This window comes from Manis pentadactyla, chromosome 11 (genome assembly GCF_030020395.1).
Source record: "Manis pentadactyla isolate mManPen7 chromosome 11, mManPen7.hap1, whole genome shotgun sequence".
Taxonomy (NCBI): Eukaryota; Metazoa; Chordata; class Mammalia; order Pholidota; family Manidae; genus Manis; species Manis pentadactyla.
This window is the reverse complement of record NC_080029.1, coordinates 86,009,418-86,026,460: the sequence shown is the minus strand read 5'-3', so window position 1 is coordinate 86,026,460 and position 17,043 is coordinate 86,009,418. Positions and strand designations below refer to the sequence as shown.

Sequence of the window (17,043 nt, the reverse complement as noted above, 5' to 3'; positions counted from 1 at the left end):
ATGAATCCCTATTAGCCAAACATAGACAGTAATTTTGCCCAATTAGGATAGGACACTGGGTCTCTGTCAAAGGATTGAATAATTGTCTGTATAGTCGCTTCATATGTAATACCAGCTAGAGGCCCTTGATGTTCAGTGCTTATCAGGGGTAGAAGGTTAAAAACATACTCCTCAGAAATTTAGTCAATTTCCCAGATAACTGAATGTTAATAGGGAGAAAGAAGAAATATTCAAAGTGTGCTCTACAGACAGGAAAATCTGACCATTGAGTGACTCAAAATAAAACATAGCATTGTCTTATTTAAAGTATTTCAAAATTCTCCTTTATTAAAAGTGCCATATTGGGCTTGCTTAGGCAGTATATCTATTAATTTTGGACCAATACATGGATTAGCATGACCTTTGTATAAGGATGATATGCAAATTTGTGAAGCATTTAATTTTTTTGCATTTTCAGCCTGAAGTACAACATGTATGTGCAAATGCTAAAATGCCTTAACATTATACTACAGTTTATACTAAAAATGTACTAGTATGGGTGGCTTGAAATTCAGCCCAATGAGACATTTAGGGAATCCATAAACACATCAGTGAGCACATGTAGTTTGCTTATTTATAAAATGTTTCTTTTTGAAAAACTAGTAGTGGACACATTTGGATCACATTTATAAAGTTATAAAAATAAAGATTTGATTGTGGTCCTTATTCCAGAAACAAACAAAAAAAACCCCATATTAACTCATGTTGTAGTTAATATGAATGGTTGCTTTTGACTTTTACCTGATGGTAAAAGATAAACTGATTTGTATTCAAAATTTCAAGTTTACTTGAACAAAAATCAATTCCAGTGGGCCAGCACCAAACCAAAGTGGTTCGGAAGGCTCTGCCAACAGGAGGTAGGGGAAATGCTTTTATAGAGAAGAGGTGGAAGCAAAGCATGGAAATTATTTGATTACATGGAGCCTAAGCCGTTTGCCTTATTTGGAAAAGCTGAGTTGGCTGTTTGTGATTGGTTGGACTTAGGTTTTGATTTTTTAACTTTTAGATTAGATTAAACCTTTTAGGATTAGGTTGTGGTTTGCTTAAGCAGCCTGCTAAAGTATTAGAGCCACCTCAGTCTAATGGCCTCTTTGTTTATTTAGTTTGACACCTGTAAGACTAATGTTCAATTTCAAATTACACTATGGTCGTGTTCCACAAAATCCGACTTGAATGCTCAGTCACTTTCAGTTCCATGCTGTGACAGTGTATGAAAACAATTTCCCACCACATTGCACATACAAATATCCCCACCTCCATTCTAAAATGGCTGCCAGAGGGCTCTGACTTTCTACGTCTGAATCCAGGATATAACAAAAGTAAGCGGACAGGTAAACAAAATAGTAATGGGATTATTGAGGTATCCTCTTTTACTTGATCATTCTTTGTTTACTTGATTAATCCACATTTCTTGTAGTTCTGTATTTAAAAGACAAAAGACACAAGAATAAGAATGTCCCAGAAGTTGTATCTAAGGTTCATGAACTCTGGATAAAATGCAGTAAGTTGTTTTTAAGACATTTCGATAACAATATCAATAAATGCAATTTTATATTTATGTTAACATCAGGCAGTATTTTCCTGCTAGGAAAATGGAGAAATTCAAATAAATATTTAAGCCCATGACTTTTGGAAACCCCCTAAGGATTGGCACGGGTGGTTGCTGGGGGAACAAACTGTGTGATGACAGGGTTGGAACACCTAGCCCCTGACTCCCCATCTCCATAGGGGGAAGGAAGTTGGATGCGGAGTAAATTACCAATAGCCGGTGAATTAATCAATCATGCCTGTGTAATGAAGCTTCTGTAAAAGGTATGAACTGGAGAGGTTCAGGGAGCTTTTGGGTTGGTGAACACATTGAGGTACCAGGAGAGGTGCACCCTGAGAGGGCATGGAAGGTCTGTGCCCATTTCTACATACCTTGCCCTATGCCTGTCTTCCATTTGGCTGTCCCTGAATTCTTTAAAATAAATGAGTAATAGTGAGTAAAGTGTTTTTCTGAGTTCTCTGAGCTACCCTAACAAATTATCAAACCCAAGTGAGGTCAGGCAATCGCAATTTAGAACTGGTCATTCAGAAGTACCTGTCATAACCTGGGATTTGTTATTGTCATCTCAAGTGAGGACAGTCTTGTGGACTGAGCCCTCAACCTGTAGGGTCTGTGCTAACTCTGTGTAGTGTCAGAATTGTTTAATAAAAAAGGGAAAAAAATTTATACATTTGGTATCAGAAATATTGTGAGTAAGGAAGTAGTTTTTCCTTTAATTCCTGTTATTGGTATTTTATTTTAGCCTCATCCAGCAACATTTTCAATCTGGCATATATTTTGTATACTTAATAGATTTAATAAAATCTGTTAGTAAATGTTATGAAGACACGTGACCATTTAGAGTAGTAATTATAGCTCTCAGAGGCCTCATTTTAACTCTTAATAAACATTACTATTTCAAGAAGAAGAAAAGTATTAAAAGCCTGGTATAATATTTTATGAATTTCTTGATAAAATACTATTCTTTCTTTGGTCCTTATATGTGTAAACGATACCCCTCTCATTGATTCAGTGTAATCAGGAATTATAATCTCTAATGGCATCATTAGCACTCAAGACAATCAACTGAAAAACTCAAGATTTCTAAGAATCCATTATACTAATGTAAAATTGCTTTCCTATACACCAGAAACAACCTCTTAGATACCATAATGGAAAAATATTTCAAATCATAATGACATCAATTATATATAATGCATGAGAATAATCTTAACCATGAGTTACCTATGGTTGGTTTTCCCCTTGAGCAATTCTGATTTTATTCCCCACTGACCTCAAAGCAGAACTCAGCGAACAGTTCGTATTGTCTCCATAAGGATATCTTTGAACTCAGTAGAATTTACTAAAAATGTCATGACTTTTGGGAGGAGAGTTTACACAGCTTTTTCCACAACACTGGTTCCCTGCAGAATGTCTCCCATCTCTTACCTTGTTTTTGGTATTTCCATATACCCAGAGAGATCCTCCTTTGACCCTTCCCATATACAGTTTTTAATTTTGGAAACTAATAGGGTATGCAAACAGTTAAAAACATGTATACATGGAGAGCTAATAGAAAGTGTAAGAGAAGCATTGTTTTCAATATGTAAGTGGAAAAGGATATAAACATATGAATACACATAGGAGATGTTTCATAATAAACAGATGAAAACTATTCAATATTAAAAAAGAATTTCAAGTTAAGTAATAAGATAAATAATTTCACCTAATAAACTGCCAAAAATGTAAAGAAAACGATGAATATACTTAAATTTTTGTGAGGTGTCTCATCTTGGTTCTAGTTGAAATGCTAGCATTTCAACAAGCAATTTAGCAATGTTATCTTGAGTCCAAAATGTAGCCAGTCTCCTTGACTTAGTTCAGAACATCATCTCAGTTGAAATGTCTTCTTAATCTTCTTAACGATTGTTTAAATCTTACCACACCAGACAATGTTATATTCCTAAGAAACAAATTGAACATGCCAGGCCTCTTGGTGGATCAAAATCCCTGGTAATGGGATTGTTGTTCCTTAAGCAAAGACATGCAAGAACATTCACCGTCTACTAGCAATAGATACTGTTTACTGAACAATTATTATATTTTATTATGTTTTCTAAGGGTTTATCCTGTTTTATTTCAGTTTAACCATAACAACCCAATAGGTACGGTTATTGTCTCCATTTTACATATGAGACACAAAGTTGTTAACTTTCTCAAGGTCATCCAGGCAGTTTGACACCAGAGTCTGAGTTTTAACCGCTATGCTATACTCTCTGTGAAAGGGCCCCCAGCCTTAGTCTCACCTACCACTTTCCCCAAGCACCCTACTCTTCAACCACACTAATATTCTTTCCATCCCCCAAATAAGCTGCCTCCCTGATTATTTCAGATATATGTTAATTATTCTACTTAGGATTCAGTACTCAGTCAACAGTCCAAACGTACCCTGGAAAGCCAGCACTAATGTGCTCATCATGTTGTATTGTTAGTTATGTTAGTTATGGCAGAGTCTTTTCATTGCCTACTCAGTATTCATCCTCTTTTAAAACAAAAATTTTCTCAGATTTCCTCACAGCTAACTGTGGCTGTGTTTCTAAGTTATCCCCAACAACATGTTAAGTTGTAGTTGTAATGGGGAGAGCTTAAGTTGAGAAGGGTTGGTCTTGCCGCCAGTATTTTCTTGCTAGAGCTCCAGCAGCCAGATTGTGATCTTGACGTTTAAGGACAGTGAAGGGGAAAGATCAAAGAAGTCCAAGTCTCTGATGACTTCCGAAGCCACTGTATCATCCCTGGGTTACTCACCTCACTTTAGATGTACCTCTGTTATTGGTAGCTAAATACAATTCCTAACTGATAATATTTGCCAAAGGTAGAAACAGAATTATATCTTTTTATTTTCAGCCTATATAATGTCTAGATCTCAGTCTCTAGAATGGAGTAGGTACCCTCAAAATGCTTGCTCAATATGTGGAATTTTTTGCACTAGGAAAATGTAAATAGTACTATCATAAAATGCAGCATAAACAAACACTGGGGGTTGATTACAATTTTTTTCTCTTTGACTGGACCCTGTCATCAAGTTTAAGCAGCTCTTGTTACATCATCACATACCAAACATACACATATACTTTTATTTACTTTTATAATCCATTTCTTACCGGTTTTCTGGTGCATGGGGTACAATGGAGGACTGGGATGATGTTGCACCTGATTTAGGTTAAGGACTTTTTTACATCTGAGCATAATGAGGAGGCTTGGGTGAAAGTGGGATTTATGCCTGAATTATCTTGATAATTGCCTTAACAGTCTATTCTTATAGAACTTATTTTGAATTTGGATATGCTCTTGCTTTTAGAATATATGCTGCCTCCAGGGAAGGACTGTGTTGGATAATCTGTGTAGCATTGAGTAAAACTTTACTTTTGAAATATTTAGTTAATACTTAGTCAATGGTGCCAAATTATTTCCTTTGTTCTACTGTTTACAGAATCTAAGAAGAAAACATGAGCTTATATATGGCCCAAGTCAAGTGCACAAATAACTGATTTAGAGGGCCATAAGAGATTAGGCAAATAAAATAAGAATACTATTTTAAAATGTAATATCCTGAAACATACCTGATTACATACTTATGATCCTGGATAGATTGAACCAATAAAATCCAAGAAGCATTTTATTTCCACAGTGTATGTGTGCAGCAAACCCTAAGCGATCATTTTAAGAGGCTTATGATGTCCAACCAATTTCACTTTATTTCTGGCATTCTCCCATAGAGACATTGCAATAAAAATAGACACTCCTACGCAGATTTTTATTCATAATTCCATGATGTTTGTGTATTTGAGAGTATTTATTGCTTACTTCAATAGGCCCATCTGATTTACCTTTTCAATAAGAAATGATTTCAGGAACATTTAGCTAAGGTGTTCACCACCTCCTCTATTGAGATATGCTGTTTATTCCTTTTTTTATTTTCTAGCTTACCCTTTCACCAACCCACCTATAAATCTATCTAGGAACTTCAGTAACAAATGATCCTTCCTGTTTTTTCTCTACTCTCTTTATTCTCATAAATACTAAGAAGGCATTCAGGCCAGCAGATTAATTATTTCTTTGTTTTTCTCCTCTTTGATGTCTCTTATACTTTACTGTAAACTTTCAAAGTCATAATTTTGAGCTGTTAAAACCCTCTATTCATTTTGATACTAATGGCCAATATTAGACGGTATGGAGATTTTGCCTTATTTTTCCACTGTAAAATGTCTAATACATGTCACCCAGAGCTGCTTTCATGAATTGTGATTGGAGACACAGACTTAAATTTCTCCACACATTGGGCAGCCTTCATGAACTTTGCTGTCTTCATGAACTTGAGATCTTTCTCAGCCCAAGGGTAGCATTATAGGTATCTGAATTTTACTTTGTGTCTGTTAATATCCTGGCTTCAATATAGACTTATTAAATACCTTGGTTTTTAATTTTTTTGTGGTAAAAGCTCTGTGGCTGTTAGAGTGGCAGTGTCCTGTCCTTTGGAAGTCCTTGCTGTGAGCACTGTAGGTCCTCTTTACTTGTTCATTCTATTCTCTTTTTAATGGCTTCTTGTTTCTTCTGGGAACTTTGCCAGAGACACCTTTACATTCCCACATACATATTGACTCATTTCTCCATCACAGCAAATTTATTTATGCTACCAATATCTGTGACTGTCTATATACCAATACTTATCTAATATCTGTTTATGTATTCTTATCTATGAAGCATACTTTTGATACCTACTAAAGTCCAAACACAGTAATCATATGTTTTATATACATTTTCTAGTTCAGTTTAATCCTCAAAAGAATCTTGTAAGATAGCTATTACCACATTTTACAGAAGAATCTGTATTTTAACTTATCTACTTAATAATATCAATCTTCATTGAATGCCTAATGTGTGATAGCCATTGTACTAGGAACCTGACTTATTTTTTATGTAATTATTTATTGCCTTGTTTAAAACTATATTTAAAGGAGCTTAATTTAACTATTCTCTAATTTTCATGGCAACTCTGAAAATGGAAATCTCATTTTAGGGATGATGAAAAAAATCTAGAGCTCTGTTTATTCATTTCATATTTATATCCACAATCCACAAATAGCACTTTTGGGGGGACCTTTACTTAATTGCCTACCCTTGCCTTACTGGATTTGTTATAGGTCCTCAGAGTAACCAGAATTTTTTATTGATAGTACTTTTTCCACTTTTATGTATGTGTGTGTGTGTGTGTGTGTGTGTGTGTGTATATTTGCTTTATAAATGTTATTCTCTATATAACTAGAAAATATAGCTAAAAAAAATAGAAAAAAAAATTCTTCCTGGAATATTCTCCCCTTGCTTTAATGTCTGGCATTAAAACTAACAAGTCACTTATCCAGGAGCTTTCTGATCCCTAGAGTAGGTCTCCTTTTAACTCTGTATAATTCTCCATCAAATAATTTAGCAGGGTTTTGATTAAGTAATTTTTTTAAAATTAAGACTTTACTTTTTTAGAGCAGTTTTAGGTTCACATCAAAACTGAGGAGAAGGTACAGAGGTTTCTTATGTTCTCCCTGCCCCCACCCATACCCCATCACAGTCACTGTCCATCAGTGCAGCAAGATGCCACAGATCCACTATGACCCTTCTCTGTGCTTCACTGTTCTCCCCGTGACCCCCCACACCATGTGTACTGAACATAATACCCCTCAATCCCCTTCTCCCTCCCTCCCCACGCGCCCTCCCACACCCCTCCCCTTTGGTAACCACTAGTTCCTTCTTGGAGTCTCTGAGTCTGCTGCTATTTTGTTCCTTCAGTTTTGCTTCATTGTTATACTCCACAAATGAGGGAAATCATTTGGTACTTGTCTTTCTCCGCCTGGCTTATTTCACTGAGCATGATGTCCTCCAGCTCCATCCATGTTGTTGCAAATGGTACAATTTGTTTCTTTCTTATGGCTGAATAGTATTCCGTTGTGTATATGTACCACATCTTCTTTATTCATTCATCTACTGATGATGGACTCTTAGGTTGCTTCCATATATTGGCTATTGTAAAAAGTGCTGCAATAAACATAGGGGTGTGGGAGGGCGGGTGGGGAGAGAGCGAGAAGGGGATTGAGGGGTATTATGTTTAGTACACATGGTGTGGGGGATCACGGGGAGAACAGTATAGCACAGAGAAGGCACATAGTGGATCTATGGCACCTTGCTGCACTGATGGACAGTGACTGCATGGGGTATGGGTGGGGACTTGATAATATGGGTAAATGTAGTAACCACATTTTTTCCTGTGAAACCTTCATAAGAGTGTGTATCAATCATACCTTAATAAAAAAATTAAAAAAAAAAGAAATCCAGTTAAACTCGTTTAATTATGAAGGTCTAATAAATATATTCTTGTGCATCTTAGGAATCAGAAAGTATATCATACAAAGATGTTCCTTGTGAACATACTGAAGGTAGTACTGTAATAAAAAGCATACAGGAGGTAGCAAGAAGGTAAGTGGAAAGTCAGAGTGTTCCTAAGTGCTAGTTTTATTTTTGAATTAATAAAGCATGAAAAATAAAGCAAACAAAAACACTATTCTAACAATACAGACTTAAAAACCTAGACATGCCAATTTGGGATGAGGATGAAGGAGAACAAGTCTGTTTCTTACTTTGAGGGAGAGAGGTAAGGCTATACATAAACTAAAGAAATTACTAGACAAAGATAAAGATGATATGAAAGACCAATGTTCAGAAGACTAGAAAGTGAATACCTGGTTTTAAGACTAGGAGAACTTTTGTACTAACAAGTAGGATAAAGAAAATGGAAAGAAAAAATAAAAATAATGATTAAAAATATATACTAACAGGGAAGAAGTATTCTACTGTAACATTAAGTGGATAAAACTCACTAGTTAAATGTAGAAAACACTGACTGGATTAAAATATATGATATATGATAAATGAAGCACCACGAAGAAAGGGTAGACAGCTGGTGTTCAGGAAATTGACTCATTAAATGCAGAAAGTCAAAGCTGGATTCCTACCTTATTTATACCACATATGTAGGTGCATGCCCAATAAATTAAAGATCTAAATGTGAATGGTTAAACCATAAATAAAGCACAAAATGTAGGAGAATGTCTTTGGAATATAGGGATTAATAAAAATAATTCTCATGCAAGTTTCAAAAAAAAAGAGAAGTCAAATGTTAAAAAAGAAAAAAAAATGAGGGAGAAAGAAATGTGACAATATCAAAATGAAAGATTCCAAGTGAGTGAAAGACACAATAAATCAAGAAAGGAAACAAAGAGAGTTACATACTGGACCAACATATTTGAAACATCTAAACTTACAAGGAATTCCTCTGGGCAACAGAGAAGAGAACTGGAAATCCCCAAGAAAATGACATGAAATCCAGGAGGAAAATACACAGAAGTTGTACACAACTTCACAGACAAGAAAACCCAATATCTAACAGATGTTCAAAGAAATGCTCAGTATCAATAGTTACCAGAGAAATGTTAATTAGAACAATAATGAGATGGCACTGAACACTAAACACATATGGAATATTAGAAAAGGGAAGCAGCACATTTTAGTGAGTAGTGAGGAACTCTCATGATCTGTGGTGGGAGGGCTGTTCTGAGGGCAGTTTGACAGCACTGGTAAGATTATGTCTGTGTATAGCCAACCACACAGTGACTATCCCAGAGAAATTCTCCCACCTTGAATCCAAGGTGATTTGTTAAAAAAAATATTCAGGTGTTCTTGGTGGAGCGTTGGATTCATCAGTAGAAGAATGAGTTTGTAAAAATGGCATATTAATATATGTTATAGAAACATATGTGCATAAAAAAGAACCAGATAGATTAGAAATAAATCTCTGGGTACATTTTTAAGAGCAGTGGGCTAGGACACTAGGACAAAAGCAAGAAAGCAGAATGTGATTTATAGCTTAATACCATTTGTGTAATTTAAACAACATATGCACAAAATATACCAGTACACATCTTACAAGAAAACATGAATACTTGAAGAAAATAAGTAAACATATTTAAATAGATGCCTAGGAAGGCAGGGTAATGGAAGCAGGATCTTGGCAGCAAGGGGGAAAATAAACAAGGGAAGGTCTTGGGCAGACTGGGGTCCTGAGAAGGGAGAAGGGATAAGGAAAGCAAAGGGAAGAACCAGATTCTGGGAAGCAAAATGGGTGGAACCCAGATGCCAGCTTCCTCTTCATCATTAGCAGTTCTCTTGTTTGCCTTTGTAATGGGGCTTCTGAGTAAGATTTCACTTAGAAATTTTATCTAGTGCTAAAAAGCAGTTTTAAAGGCACAGAACTAGGGGATAAAGTACTGTTCTTAGAAGCTAGTGCCTTAAATTCCACAACCTGTCCCAACACAATCTCTGCCTTCAGCTAAAACCCTGAAACCTCCTGTCTTTGTTTCCCCCTCTGTAAACTGAGAGTAAAACACCTCTGTTTTTCTTAATCTCTCAAGATTGTTGTGATAAGGCAAAAGAACCTGATGACCCTTGAAATTATATCTGAAATCAATGAGTCATGCAAGAAAATACCTGTTGCTGTGCTGTATTAATGTGTAGGATTGTTCTTGCCCAGAGGTTTCTCCGTAGCACCTGTGAGCTGTAAAAAATTACGTGGGATCAGGCTTAGAAGTATGCTTGTGGAAATCTCTGTACTCACCCCAGACTCCCCTTCTAACCCCACCCCAAGTGAGTAATGAGATGAGGTCCTCAGATATTCTGCCAGTCAGATACTCCCTTATAGAAGCAGGTCTAGGCTAGGCTCCCTTAGGACCAAATAAATAGTATGAATTTATAAAATGTCTTATGTCTGTGGTTTCCCTTCTCTTTTTCTGATTTATCTCTTTAATTAATCCAGTGGTTCTCAAAACTTTTTGGTCCTAGAGACATTTTATACTCCTAAAAATTATTGAAAACTCCACAGAGCTTTGACTACTGTTGGTTATATCTATTGATATGTACTATATTAGATATTAAAACTGAGAAGTTAAAAAATATTTATTAATTCATTAAAAAAATAACAGCAAACCCATTGCACTTAACATAAGAAATGTATTTTCCAAAGCAAATAACTAAATATTTCCAGAATAAATAGTGATGTTTTCCAAAAGCAAAAAAATAAAAAATACAAACAAATTAGAATAGTGGTATTGTTTTTATAGTTTTGCAAATCTCTGGAGATTCTTATAACTGCTTCCAGGAGAATATGTTCAGTAACATGTTGAGTTTAGGTATCAAATATTGCCTCAGAAAATTTTATAGCATGGAGTATACAGCTTTCACAGTCAGAAAATAGCCTAACACCAAATCTTTGTCTTTCATCTATAATTGAAGGACTAGTGTTTTCTATTTTAAATTTAATGAAGGAATCCAGGAAAATTTGACTTTCAATGTATTTGTCTGGCAAATGACTTTTGTAAAGAACATTAAACCTGTCTAGAATAATATTAGGTTGAACTATATGAAATTTTAATATAATTGACCATTTTTTATATCTATAAAAATAGAAATATCACGTGGTTTTAAAACTAAAGTCTATTTGTGTTTGTTTAAAAAATCTTTATTAAGAAGAGTGTTTACCTTCTCTAAGGATGAATTTAGATTATTCTTCAAGAAGAAAGGTGGTTTTGGAGCAGGCTCCTGAAAAAGTTTGAAGACATGGTTTCTGTGTTGAGTCTTGACTAATGATGGAAGATTTAAGGGGGCTTAGAAGTTTTGGATAAATTTGTTAGTTCACACATTGTATTTTTTACTACACTACATAACATTTTGTTTGAGATGAGAACTGATTTTAATTTTTGTTAATCAAAATGGTAGATATCAGGAGCAGGGCTGGTAATACAAATCTTAAAATTGTGCATTTTAATTATTGCTAGACACTCATATTAGAACTCACAGTTAGAGTACCAGAATAAGAAGCACGAATATATTTGTTTGCCCATTCAAAATACTTATTGTGATATATATAGCATTTAAATGTATATAAATATACATCCATGTAGTGATTTTTTTTTTTACTTACAATGTATTCCTTCTTAGACAAAGCCCATCCTATCAAACCCAAGAATTATGTAAAGATATTGCTTGGCATTGATGCTTCATATTTTAAAATACAAATAGTTACAGTGTTTTGATAGCCTAATGTGCTACAACCAACGCAATCACTTTTTAATTTATGATGAATCTAAATTTTAATCATTTTTTTCCCTTGAACTGTGTACTAGTTATAAATTATTTGGAAGACAGTGTGAAATGTCAACAAATCTTATATGACAGTATAGCTCATTTAGTATCTTAAATCAACACTGTTTTGCACTGGGAGCTAGGGAACCAGGATTTTTAGGAAATAAGGCATAGGAAAATTCAGAAAGGCGTTTTCTTTTTCCAAAATCATTGCACAGGAAATTGAAAGATTTTTTTTGCCATCATGACTCAGTTTTGTAGGTATCCAGGTCCATAGCTAGTTAAGATAAGATACCTGCAATTATTTAGTACTTTATCAAGCACTGCTGAAAGCATTCTATCACCAGTCTTAGAAAATGTCTGTAAAGGAACTCTCAGGTAAATATAGGACAGTAGGGATAGAAGTATTATAATATGGGATATAATTTCCAGTGGAGACCTCAGGTTCAGGAAGAATAAGAGCCATTCAGCTCCTGGCATTAAGGAAGCAGTAAGTGAAGTCCAAAAAGGAGAGAGCAGAATGGTGCTGGGGTCTGCCACAGCCTGGTGTTCCTGAATCCTACGTTCCACTTAAGTCCTACCCAGTGCATATATAGCATAGGCTGTTCACCAGGTTGCTTCTCTGATACATCTGGTGGAACAGGGGAACTGACGGGGCTGTGGAATGGGCTCTGGGAATTTGTCAAAGAATCATAAATCAATCAGAGAAGTTAGTCTCTTCCCTAATTATTAGGTCATGTTCCCTTTCCTTTGGAAAACAATAGCAGAGACCTAAAGCACTTAGGCAAAGAACATAAATCCAATAATCCTCAGGTTTTCTTTCAGCTTATTCTTTTGGGGAACAGCTAATTGCAGGTCTTTCAGCTTCCCTTCTTAGACAATGTTTCTGTCCAAACAATTTCTGAATCTCTGTTTTCCGACTTTCGTGTTTTTTATATTGTGCCTGTGGCATCCAAAAGCCAAACAAAATATTTGGAAAGAGGGTTAACTAACGCTGAGTCAGAAAATGGGGGGTAGATAAAGCCATATTACTATTTATATTTATACATATAGGCCGTGGGGCAAGGGAGATAATAATAAAGATAATGAAAAAGATAATAAGAGGCCCATTTACACCTTCTTTTTCTGCTCAACTGGAAGTCTCTTGTTTTTCTGACTTGGTTGCTGTCCTCTTTTTGCTGACAGATATATTCAATAAAAGCATCATGGATGGAACTGGATGTCTGAGAAATACATAATGTAATGTGTTTGATAGGAAAATCACCTAATTCACTTTCTGAGATGTACCTATTATAGGAAATTAGACAAGATGCTGAAATGTATGCTGGGAGAGCATAGTACTTTTTTTCCCCTTACCTTTTAAATCAGTGTGGAAATATCTTTGCTCTTCAAAAAATATGCCACTCTGTAATATTGGGCCCAGAAATCGGGGAGAGGCCAGATGTATTTTACAAGTACTATTGTTTATCAAGAGTTAAATATTAGATTGCCCTAAAAACCTCTGCTAAGAAGTATCCTCTCTTTAGATAATTTTATATGTATGTAAAACACACAACGCGGGGCTCTCTTGTCCCCTCCTCGCATGAGCCAGGAGCTCTTTCCTCTCAGTTTACTTAAAAATCCTCAACTGCCTATAAAACCCCGTAGACAATGCACCACTACAGGCTCTCTTGTCCCCGCCAGGAGCTCTGTCCTCTCACTTTATTTCTAAATAAAAGCCTGTACTTTGCTCTCCTAAACACACACACACACACACACACACACACACACACACACATCTATATATATAAAATTTTAACATTGTTATCCCAACCCCCTTCTCCTTATCTGTGGTTCTGATCCATCTTCCTTTCACTAGTGTCTTAAACTCAGCCTGATAGGACAAGTAGATTGAGGAGCGCAGGACTACCTGAATAATGTGCTATTTTTGTAAAGTAGTTAGTAGACCCATATGTAGAGCAGTGACCCTTTACTTGGAATCTGGGACAAGGCTTTGCTAAATATTTAAGTAGGAGTCTTGTTTACTGTTTCAGTTCTTTCAATGTCACTCATTGTGTGAAATGGTGATTCAGGTAATAAACTCATAGAAATGCTATGGCAAGCATGCATATTGCCCTTACTGAGAATGTTGGTTTAAAGTAACTGTAACCAAGACCAGCAATACCATACAGGCTTCCATGTTTCAGAGAGCAGTTATTCTCAGAAATTTCCTTCAAATTAGCATCCTCATTTGCAATTGTGTGACAGTATCTCAGTAACGGGTTAGCTTCACTCTAAATATAGCTTTAGAAAATAACATCATGAACACAATAGAATCATACAAATAAGATTTTAAACTACTTTCAAAAAGATAGTTTTGGACTAGTTTGATTAAGGCTGTGAATTATTCTTTATCCATTTCTTCGTCACTATTCATGGTTCGACACTTGCGGAGTAAACTTATGTTAATATAACGCATGAGGAAAAATTCCCCTCCTGAGAGCCAGTGTAGCTTAGCGAAGTGATATTTAATGTTTTCTATGATATTTATTTAACAAAAATGGCTGATTAGATGTTAAACAGAACAGAGGTTAATGATCTTTGTTATTGGTATTATAAAAAATTAAAGAATAAAATCGGGTTAATGATGTATGCCATTATTGTTATTATGGAGATTAAAAGCATGCATTTGTTGGCTGCCGTGAAAAAATGGGCACCAAGCTGTGAGTAATTAGCAAAATTACATTATCTTCTAACCTTATAATTAATGACTTTGTTTGGCTGTAGTATTTTTTTAGTTGGTCTTCTTGGCTTCATGTAAATACAAAAATCTGTACATAATTTTAAATCTAAGTGATGAAAGCAAACTAGTGGAGGTTTCCTACCATTAGAAAGAGAAAGAACCAGTGAACTCTATAGCCCATACCGAAGAAAACATGGGAAGACCTGAGATCACCAACAACTCCTAGGTCTGGTGAAGTTTGCGGAGAGCTATTGGAGGAAGCTTCAGAGACCTCATTAGCTTTGGGAGCAGCCAAATCTTCTTACTCTTTGGCCTAGTCCACCAGCTCAGGGATGCTCTTTTGTTCAATAAAAAGACTTTGTTTTGTTCTGTTTTCCTTTCCTACATGCATTCTTTTTCCTGTTAGCAAATTTAGGAAATAAAAGAAACAGATGCCCTATTACATTTGAATTTCAGATAAATAATATATTAGTGTAAGTCCTTCCATGCAGTATTTGGGACTTACTCATACAAAAAAATGATAGCTACTTACTAAAATTCATATTTAACTGGGAATTCTGTTTTTTACCTGGCCACCCTAATTGTTTTGGGCTTTTTGAATTTTACTGCACTAGCACTGGCTAATGAATTCAGATGTTCAGTTTGAAATGGAGTATTCTCAAAGGCATAAAAATGCAAGTATTCGTTCCTTGCAATTAAATTCAGACTTGTAATGTTTTTCTAAACTATACCATCATTTGTGTGGACAGAATTCATAAGAACATTTGCATCTATTTACAGAATATATTTATATTGTTGGCCTACATACATTTCTAAATAAGGGTGCCTTTTCTATGTTCTTCATGTCCCTGGAACCATAACAAGAAATTCTTTGCTAAAAGGTCTGATAGATTGAGTGGAGTAAACAAGAGTGGAGACTGTGTGATGTTGAAAAGTGTGTTCAAGGCCATTTACGTCTTGCTGACTTTGGTCATCCTTCAGTGTTCCTTCTGTCCCCATTCCTGTTCCCAGTCACAATATGGCAAGTCATGTCCAGGAGTGAGAGATTCCTAATTGCTTGTTGAAGAGATTGTTAATACATAGTGTTTCTATTCTTTTTATAAGTACTTAATGAGAGATCTACTAAGGGTTGGAATATTTGGGATCTGATGAGGTTTACAAAGCAAATTTTTTAAGTTAGTTTGTTAAAGTATGTTTTTCATATCATTATATTACTTTTATGCTCATTGCTTAAAGTGAGTAACTTTTTTTTGGGGCGGGAATATACTTGATTGCATCCTCTTAATTTTCTTGTTGGATTTCTATCATTTGTTTCTAATTATATGTTATTCTAGAGGGAAGGACATAAAGGCTTTTTGATTTTTTTTTCTTAATTCATTGGACTCCATAGCATTGGAGGAAATGGAAGAATAAGTGTATCCTTGACCTTGATCCAGTTTGGACACAGTTCAACAAAGGTGTGAGTTCCTAGGAGGTATAGTCATTTATTTCTGTGTTGCTCTTAGGGAAAAGTATTGTGTAAGAAGAATCCATGTATCTCCAATATTTACACATGAGTTAAACTTGTTGGCTTCTATCCTTACTTTCCAGTGGCATTTGTTTATAGACAAGTTTTCTTAAACTTGTTAATATATTTTGTATTCATACTGAGATATGAAAACCTTGAAATTTTTGTGTTAAATCAATTCATTTAATCAAAAGTTAATTTTTACTACTACCTTTTAGATAGACATCGAATGCCTTTGGTTGCAGAGAGACTTTATGATTGAACCATATGAAGTGGCCAATATTTTTTTTTCACTAACAAAAATGATGGTTTTATGTTTTCCACTCAAATGTAAGCTGTTTTTATCTTCCTTGGAGAAACTTGGCAATGTAAGCAATACAGTACATGGTAATACATGGAAAGTTATAGTTGTGTAGACTAATGCTTTTCACACTTTTGTTGTCCATATGAGTACCACCTGTAATTTTATTTACTTAATTTTTTTCACTTTTTAAAATTTAGTAAATTTAACTGTTTTAAGCAATATTATCTATTAAAGCATGCTAGTTTGAAGTGCTAGCTACATATTTTCTACTAGTTCTCATGTTTATCAGTGTACCACAAATTTCACCTTTCCTACCAAGTAGCATATACATCACACCTTGGAAAACCACCAGTATTGATAGAAAATACTATAGGAGTTCTGACACACTGGTCAGTTTTTAAATGTTTCTGGGATTTCAGGCAGAGATGTAGGCTGTAAGAGAGATATTTCTGTTTTCAGTAATATGTATGTCTGAAAGAAAAATGGAGATAAAAATTTATCCTAATTTTTTATCAGATTATAGGATGTATTAGATTGAACCATAAGAAATCAGCATTCTTATGGATCAGAAATGTTTGATATTGGCAATTTCACATAGGTTAATCTAGTATGTAGTGGTAAGTATTCCTTTTCCTAAGGGAAATGAAACCAACATTATAGTTGGATTATCTATGAAGACATGCAGTATATTTCTCAGAAAGGGT

The 17,043-nt window shown here is 35.0% G+C and overlaps 1 pseudogene; it reads left to right on the top strand.

Moving 5' to 3' along the window:
* Positions 1-347: 347 nt before the first annotated feature.
* LOC118913555 (U6 spliceosomal RNA) lies at positions 348-447 on the top strand (annotated as a pseudogene).
* Positions 448-17,043: the final 16,596 nt, after the last annotated feature.